This window comes from Rhipicephalus microplus, unplaced genomic scaffold, assembly GCF_043290135.1.
Source record: "Rhipicephalus microplus isolate Deutch F79 unplaced genomic scaffold, USDA_Rmic scaffold_637, whole genome shotgun sequence".
NCBI classification, from domain to species: Eukaryota; Metazoa; Arthropoda; class Arachnida; order Ixodida; family Ixodidae; genus Rhipicephalus; species Rhipicephalus microplus.
In genome coordinates, this window is record NW_027465195.1 from 1,940 (window position 1) to 10,585 (window position 8,646).

The 8,646-nt window shown below is 59.5% G+C and overlaps 2 non-coding genes across 2 annotated transcripts; both read left to right on the forward strand.

Moving 5' to 3' along the window:
• The first annotated feature begins 3,248 nt into the window (after positions 1-3,248).
• Positions 3,249-5,063, forward strand: LOC142795368 (small subunit ribosomal RNA). Its single transcript, XR_012892977.1, has one exon. It is a non-coding gene; the product is annotated as a small subunit ribosomal RNA (ribosomal RNA).
• A 1,719-nt stretch (positions 5,064-6,782) lies between these two features.
• Positions 6,783-6,935, forward strand: LOC142795365 (5.8S ribosomal RNA). Its single transcript, XR_012892974.1, has one exon. It is a non-coding gene; the product is annotated as a 5.8S ribosomal RNA (ribosomal RNA).
• The last annotated feature ends 1,711 nt before the right edge of the window (positions 6,936-8,646 follow it).

Here is an 8,646-nt window from a genome sequence, read left to right on the forward strand (position 1 = left end):
CGATGCCGACGAAAAAGTGGGAAGCGCCGCTCGGATCTTCGCCGTTTTTGCAGGAGTGAGTGGCGGCCCTCCTGCGAGACCAAGAAGCATCGACTCGCGCACGATATCGGTGTCTTTCGACGTGCCCGCCGGCCACCGCCGCACGAGTACGGCAAACCGCGTATGCCGGGGCGGGGTTGGCGACGCCGACGCAAAAGTGGGAACCGCCACTAGGATGTTCGCCGTTTTTGGCAGAGTGAGTGCTGGCACACCGGCGACGCGAAAGAGCGCGAAAGCGCCCACGAAAGTGGCGTATTTGGACGTGCTTGACGGCGACCGCTGCAGGAGTACGAAAAACCACGTCAGCCGGGGCGAGCGACCCACGGCGGTCTGGGTGCTTATCGCTGCTATTATAGGGGCACCCCGGCAGACGCAGAAAAAAAAAATTTTTTTTCGACCTTCTTTTTTGCTGGTCGAGCTCGGGTAACCCAGGTCGCAATGGGAGCCGCGCACGAAAGCGGCGTCGCGAGACGCGTTCGCGGTCGCTAGTCGCACGAGCTCGGCAACCGCGTCAGCCGGCGCGGAGTTCGGGATGCCGACGGCTAAGTGGGTACCGCTGCTCGGATGTTCGCCGTTTTTGGCCGAGTGAGTGCTGGCACTCCGGCGAAGCGAAACGGGGCCGATTCGGGCACGATATCGGCGTATTTCGACGTGCTCGCCGGCGACCGTCGCACGAGTACGGCAAAGCGCGTCTGCCGGGGCGAGGTTTGCGATGCCGACGAAAAAGTGGGAAGCGCCGCTCGGATCTTCGCCGTTTTTGCAGGAGTGAGTGGCGGCCCTCCTGCGAGACCAAGAAGCATCGACTCGCGCACGATATCGGTGTCTTTCGACGTGCCCGCCGGCCACCGCCGCACGAGTACGGCAAACCGCGTATGCCGGGGCGGGGTTGGCGACGCCGACGCAAAAGTGGGAACCGCCACTAGGATGTTCGCCGTTTTTGGCAGAGTGAGTGCTGGCACTCCGGCGAAGCGAAAGAGCGCGAATGCGCCCACGAAAGTGGCGTGTTTGGACGTGCTTGACGACGACCACCGCAGGAAAACGAAAAACCACGTCAGCCGGGGCGAGCGACCCATGGCGGTCTGGGTGCTTATCGCTGCTATTATAGGGGCACCCCGGCAGACGCAAAAAAAAAAAAAATTTTTTTTCGACATTCTTTCTTGCTCGTCGACCTCGGGTGACCCAGGTCGCAGTGGGAGCCGCGCACGAAAGCGGCGTCGCGAGACGGCTTCGCGGTCGCTAGTCGCACGAGCTCGGCAACCGCGTCTGCCGGGGCGGAGTTCGGGACGCCGACGGCTAAGTGGGAACCGCCGCTCGGATGTTCGCCGTTTGTGGCCGAGTGAGTGCTGGCACTCCGGCGAAGCCAAACGGGGCCGATTCCGGCACGATATCGGCGTCTTTCTACGTGCTCGCCGGCGACCGTCGCACGAGTACGGCAAAGTGCGTCTGCCGGGGCGGGGTTTGCGACGCGTACGCAATAGTGAGAACCGTCGCTCGGATGTTCGTCGTCTTTCGCCGAGCCAGTGCTGGCACTCCGGCGAAGCCGAACGGAGCCGATTCGGGCACGATATCGGCGTCTTTCCACGTGCTCGCCGGCGACCGTCGCACGAGTACGGTAAACCGCGTCAGCCGGGGCGGAGTTCGGGACGCCGATGCGAAAGTGGGAAGCGCCGCTCGGATCTTCGCCGTTTTTGGAGGAGTCAGTGGCGGCACTCCGGTGAAGCCAAGGTGCGCCAATTCGCGCACGATATCGGCGTCTTTCGACGTGCCCGCCGGCCACCGTCGCACGAGTACGGCAAACCTCGTCTGCCGGGGCGGGGTTTGCGACGCCGACGCAAAAGTGGGAACCGCCGCTCGGATGTTCGCCGTTTTTGGCAGAGTGAGTGCTGGCACTCCGGCGAAGCGAAAGAGCGTGAATGCGCCCACGAAAGTAGCGTATTTGGACGTGCTTGACGGCGACCGCCGCAGGAGTACGAAAAACCACGTCAGCCGGGGCGAGCGACCCACGGCGGTCTGGGTGCTTATCGCTGCTATTATAGGGGCACCCCGGCAGACGCAGAAAGAAAAAAAAAAAAAATGGGGACATGGCGTGCGTCACCGTGCGGCTTCGCAGCGTTGCCGAAGTCGCCGAGCCCTTCGACTGAGCCGAACGGCGGACAGGGAACGTTGGTCGGCCGTTCTAACCTGTCGGTGCCACGCCGAGACGTCGTTAAGGAAAACCGCGTCGTGGGCCTCTACGACGCCGTCGAGTCGTTGTACGTTTGGTGTCCAGCGTGTCGGCGGCGAGTAGCGGACACGTCGTTCACGACTTCGGTCTTTCGCAGTCGACGCGAACTTGCGGAGAGTCGTGGTGCCTCACGTTTTCGGCAGAAACCGCGGCGGAATTTTCCCGTGCGTGCGCGCACGACCTCGGTGCTGTGCCGTCAGCGTAGTGTTGCACAAACTCGTGGCCTACCCAAGGTGCGGTACGTTTGCGGCCGTATCCTCGGTGGGAATTTCGTGAGTAGGGTCGCAAATTCTACGACCTCGGCGGGTTTGAGAGCGACGTAGACTTGTGGCACGCTCAACGTGCCACACGTTTCGGGGCACACCCGCGGTGAAATTTTCTCGAGTACGCTCGTATTAGTGCCCAAGGAGGTCTGGGTACTTATCGCTGCTATTATGTGGGGGTTCTCGTGAGCGGCGTACGCGAAAGCGACCGGGTGTCTGATATGCGGCGGGCTTCGGCCTCGTCAAGCGTGTCCTCGGGTCTGCTCCAGGGGAATCCACGGCAGTCGTCTGCAGCCTCATCCGCTTGATGCGTTAGGGGCTGGTTGTCGGACGGTGCCGTTTTACCACGATATCGAGGTGTGTTCCGTGTCGTCCTCGGGCGATTCAGATGCGAAAGCGCCGAAGACGCGGGCGTGACCCGTCGTCTGGCGGCTTTGCAGTCTCGGCTCCGTTGCTAGTTCCGGCCGGTCCACCGACAGTGCAGCGGGCTTGGGCAACCCGCACGGCGCGACCGAGTCGATGCAACGAAAAAGAGCGAGCATGAACGTGCTTCTTGCCGCACGGCTCCCACTCGTCTTTCGGGAAGGTTGTGCCGTAGCGAGCTCGAACGCCGTCATCTCGGAGTGCAAAATAAGCGTGTTGGGGCGCCTGAAGGTGGCCTCCGCCGCACACAGACTGCGTCCGGCCCGCCGAAGGCGAGGACGGACGCGCAGTCGAACGATTACCTGGTTGATCCTGCCAGTAATCATATGCTTGTCTCAAAGATTAAGCCATGCATGTCTAAGTACATGCCGAAATAAGGCGAAACCGCGAATGGCTCATTAAATCAGTTATGGTTCCTTAGATCGTTTCTTCCTACTTGGATAACTGTGGCAATTCTAGAGCTAATACATGCAGTGAGCCTGGAGCCCTTTGGGTAACGGGTGCTTTTATTAGACCAAGATCGATCGGGTTTCGGCCCGTATTGTGTGGTGACTCTGGATAACTTTGTGCTGATCGCATGGCCACGAGCCGGCGACGTTTCTTTCAAGTGTCTGCCTTATCAACTTTCGATGGTAGGTTACTTGCTTACCATGGTTGTTACGGGTAACGGAGAATCAGGGTTCGATTCCGGAGAGGGAGCCTGAGAAACGGCTACCACATCCAAGGAAGGCAGCAGGCGCGCAAATTACCCACTCCCGGCACGGGGAGGTAGTGACGAAAAATAACAATACGGGACTCTTTTGAGGCCCCGTAATTGAAATGAGTACACTCTAAATCCTTTAACGAGGATCAATTGGAGGGCAAGTCTGGTGCCAGCAGCCGCGGTAATTCCAGCTCCAATAGCGTATACTAAAGCTGCTGCGGTTAAAAAGCTCGTAGTTGGATCTCAGTTCCAGACGAGTAGTGCATCTACCCGATGCGACGGCTCGGACTGAACATCATGCCGGTTCTTTCTTGGTGCACTTCATTGTGTGCCTCGAGATGGCCGGTGCTTTTACTTTGAAAAAATTAGAGTGCTCAACGCAGGCGAGTCGCCTGAATAAACTTGCATGGAATAATAGAACAAGACCTCGTTTCTGTTCTGTTGGTTTTTGGAATACGAGGTAATGATTAAGAGGGACGGACGGGGGCATTCGTATTGCGGCGCTAGAGGTGAAATTCTTGGACCGTCGCAAGACGAACTACTGCGAAAGCATTTGCCAAGAATGTTTTCATTGATCAAGAACGAAAGTCAGAGGTTCGAAGGCGATCAGATACCGCCCTAGTTCTGACCATAAACGATGCCAACCAGCGATCCGCCTGAGTTACTCAAATGACTCGGCGGGCAGCTTCCGGGAAACCAAAGTATTTGGGTTCCGGGGGAAGTATGGTTGCAAAGCTGAAACTTAAAGGAATTGACGGAAGGGCACCACCAGGAGTGGAGCCTGCGGCTTAATTTGACTCAACACGGGAAAACTTACCCGGCCCGGACACTGGGAGGATTGACAGATTGAGAGCTCTTTCTTGATTCGGTGGATGGTGGTGCATGGCCGTTCTTAGTTGGTGGAGCGATTTGTCTGGTTAATTCCGATAACGAACGAGACTCTAGCCTATTAAATAGGTGCGGGGTTCCCAGCACCTTACAACCTTCTTAGAGGGACAAGCGGCTCCTAGCCGCACGAAACAGAGCAATAACAGGTCTGTGATGCCCTTAGATGTCCGGGGCCGCACGCGCGCTACACTGAAGGAAGCAGCGTGTCTTTATCCCTGTCTGAAAAGACTGGGTAACCCGTGGAACTTCTTTCGTGATTGGGATAGGGGCTTGCAATTGTTCCCCTTGAACGAGGAATTCCCAGTAAGCGCGAGTCATAAGCTCGCGTTGATTACGTCCCTGCCCTTTGTACACACCGCCCGTCGCTACTACCGATTGAATGATTTAGTGAGGTCTTCGGACCGATGTCCGGCGCGGCCTTTCGGTTGCGCCGGTCTGTTGGAAAGATGACCAAACTTGATCATTTAGAGGAAGTAAAAGTCGTAACAAGGTTTCCGTAGGTGAACCTGCGGAAGGATCATTAACGGATTGTGAAGGGTGAGCGCCTCAGCTGCGTCTGCGCCCGACACTTTCTGCCGCTGACCCCGTTTGGACGCGGGGTCGGCTTTTCCCCACGGGGCTGCCTGAATGTGGAGCGGCACCCCGTGACAAATTGTTGCGCCCAGCGGACGCCAACACCGCGACCTTGGACGGTCGGCCAGGTGGCGGACGCGGGTACAAACGGCGCAACGCACTCATAGGTCGGCTTTCGACCCGCCACTGCACCGTGGCTCGAAGCGCTCGAAATGCGCGACCCGACCGCTGCGGGACCGCCTAGTACTGTAAACAGGAGCGGCGGAGCGCGAACGGCGAGTCGTGGTTACGTCGGTAGAAGGCGAGGCTGCGCGTTCCCGAAACGCCAGCCGAGTGCCCTCCCGACCGTTCGAGCGTGCAAGAACGAGACCCGACAATCGCGCGGCGACTGCCAAGTACGAGAGGAACGGCACAAGCGTCGGCGGTCGGTCAAGGAACTGGCGATGTGACGGGTCCGCTGTGCACCAGTGCATACCGTCCCGCCGTCCGCGGCAAGCGCCTCCGCGTCCTCGGGTGACGGAGGCTGCCGGTCGGTTCTTGCAGGCGAGGGATCTCGCTGGCACCGGTTCGCGTTGACGCGCGGCCGGTCATGGCACGGCGATGCGACGGCCGAGGTGCGCAGTACTCGATGGAGGAACCGCACGCTCCGATGACCGTCCCGCCCTCCGCGGCGTATGCGTACCGACCGTAATGGTTGCAGCAGCGCCGGCCGGCTTTTGAATTCGCCACACGAAACACGGTGCGAGATCGCGGTTAGGGGAGCGTCGACGTTGCCAGGCGTTTTGCTTGCTGCCGAGGGAAAGGCGGCACGGCCACGTCGCGCTCGTCGCGATTAGCGGGTCTGCGCGCTTTGGGAAGGTGCCGCAACGACTTGCCGAAAGAGGAAGCACGGAAGAACGAGGGACTTGGACGTCCCGACAATTGAACGCACTTGCGGCCAGGCCCTTGCTGGCTTCGTTCTTCCGCCTCGAGTAGGCTCGTACGCGGCTCCGGCGCCGAAAGTGGTCCTTGGCACCGACTTCGGTGGACGTGGGAAGTGCCGCGCAAGTACGGCGCGCCTGGCTCCACCTGTTGGCTAAAGTAGGCAGCCGGATCGGCATTTTGGTGTGCGGTGGCAAACCGTGGATGCGAAAAAAGCTTGTGCGATTTCGTGGAACAAAAAGCGGGGGTCCCCCTTTTTATGCGGAGGAGACCGACCCGCCTGCCGTGGTGAACCGCGACGCCACGGTAAAAACGGGAGAGGCTTGTCGATGGGACCGTGCATCCCGCGCTCCACGGAGGCCGGGAGGCGGCCGCCCGAGGAAATGTGTAGCCGTCGAGGCCCGCATCTGCGTGCACTCTTATCCAAATGGGTGTACCGCAGGCATTTTCTGGTTAGGCGGGCCAATGAGAGCGAGCACACAACGATACCTACGGGTCCGGCTTGGAGAACCGGCTTCGACGCCTCCCGAGTATTTATAGAGGGGTGGACCACGAAAGCACTCGCAAGTAGCGAAAGCGAAACGCCGTCCGAAACACACCGTTTGCTCGATTTGCGGCAGCCGAAAAAGGCGCGGCAGAGTTTTGGAGTCCAAGCGTGCGCTGAAAAGCGCCCTTCTTGGCCACTGTTTGGCCGAGTGCCAGAAACGTTTGGTTTTGACTGTACGGAATTGAACAAACACTTTTTCACGACTCTAAGCGGTGGATCACTCGGTTCTCGGGTCGATGAAGAACGCAGCCAGCTGCGAGACTTGGTGTGAATTGCAGGACACACTGAGCACTGATTCTTTGAACGCACATTGCGGCCTTGGGTCTTCCCTTGGCTTCGTCTGTCTGAGGGTCGGATCACATATCAAGAGAGCCTTCGGCGCACAAGGGAACGTGAGCCGTCGACTCGTTTTGACCGCGTCGGCAACACGGACAGCACGCTGAACACCTCACAGCGAGCGCCAACAGCGGCCACTCAAGGGCGAGACGGTGGCGACCGTCGTGCCAGAGCCCAACCGAAACGGGGGCGACCGACTGCATTGAGGATGTGGCACCTCGTTGAGACCGCCGCAGGACTTCGAGTCGGAAGGAAGCCTGCAGGGAAAGTGCGGTCGAGGTTGCGTACTCCTCTCTGCGACCGGGCGCGCAAGAGCTGCGAGAGCCACGGACGCGCAACTTTAACGCACGGTAAACACGAGGAGCGAAAGCCGGCCAGCAAAGCTTCTCCAGCCGTGCGCAAAGTGCGCGAGATCGCAGCCTTGCGTTGCGCTTGTTGCCCTCGAAGTAAGCAGGGTGTCCCGTAGACCGGGCGCTCGAACACGCTGCGGGGCCGTGCCTCCTCCAGGCTTTGCCGCGCGAACAGGGAACGTTCGCGCGCAAAGCGCAGGGAGGTGAGGAGGCTGCGCCCGACGTTTGCGGTTCGCTGCGTACGCGGTTGATGCGGAGAGCACGGCGCGACGACTTGCCGCGAAGCGGAAAAAGTCTCCCGCACGAGTTGGCGAAACGTTGGCGAAGCTTAAGGCGTTCTCGTCGTAGTCCGCCGTCGGTCTAAGTGCTTCGCAGTTCCCGTCCCGTTCAAAAAACTGGGCCACTCCAGTTGGGGCGGGGGCGACGCTACACGAGACGATGCCTCTCGCCAGGCTGCGTGGCTGCCCTTGCGGCGGCGGCGACTGGCCTCGGCGGTGTTTGGGCTTTCGACACGGTCGTTTATCACGCAACTGCTCGGACGACGCACGCGCGCAGCGGAATGCCGCTTGCCAGCCTTGTGAAGATGTGACCCTGTACAGGGTTGCGGGCGCACTTGGTAGGGCGTCGTACTCGGTTCGCGATGGGTTTACGAACGTGTCCCGTCACTTCCACGTCACACCGGTTGTGCGCCGCACGCGTGCAGCGGGGAAGCCGATTGCCAGCCTTGTGAAGAAGTGGCCCTGTACAGGGTTGCGGGCGCACTTGGTAGGGCGAGCGCACGCGGTCGTGCAGGAAGTTGATGGAAGCGAATGTATCCGCTGTCGACCTCAGATCAGGCGAGACAACCCGCTGAATTTAAGCATATTGCCGCAGAGACTGCCTTCTACCAGGAGAACCAGCGCGACGCTATGCAAGCGTCTACAACTACCAGGAGAACCAGCGAGACGCTATGCAAGCGTCTACAACGTAGCGCACCTGCGCGCGCTGTAGCAACGCGAGTCATTGCTCCTCGTGCTTGGGCTCGCGACGGTGGCCTGATCGACGGGTTGTGAAAAAAGGTGTTCGAGAGAGACGCTAGTGTGGAACGCTTTAGCGGACTCAGTTATTTACCTATTTTTCTGGGCACAAGTTCGCCCTTTAATAAAGCTATTGTTTGTGTCACCCTCTTGCAATACGTGACATTCTGGTGGAGGTGCGGGGGTATGATTGGAAGTCCCTCAGGCGCAAGAGAGCGGAGCCCCGACCCTCAACGACTGGAACCTGGCGAATTGACTCCTGTACACCAGCGTTCGAGCCGTCGTCTTCGAGGAGACCCGCCTGAATTCGGACCGCTCACCACTGCTCCAGCAACGCAAGCAGCTTTTACAAACGACCCCACA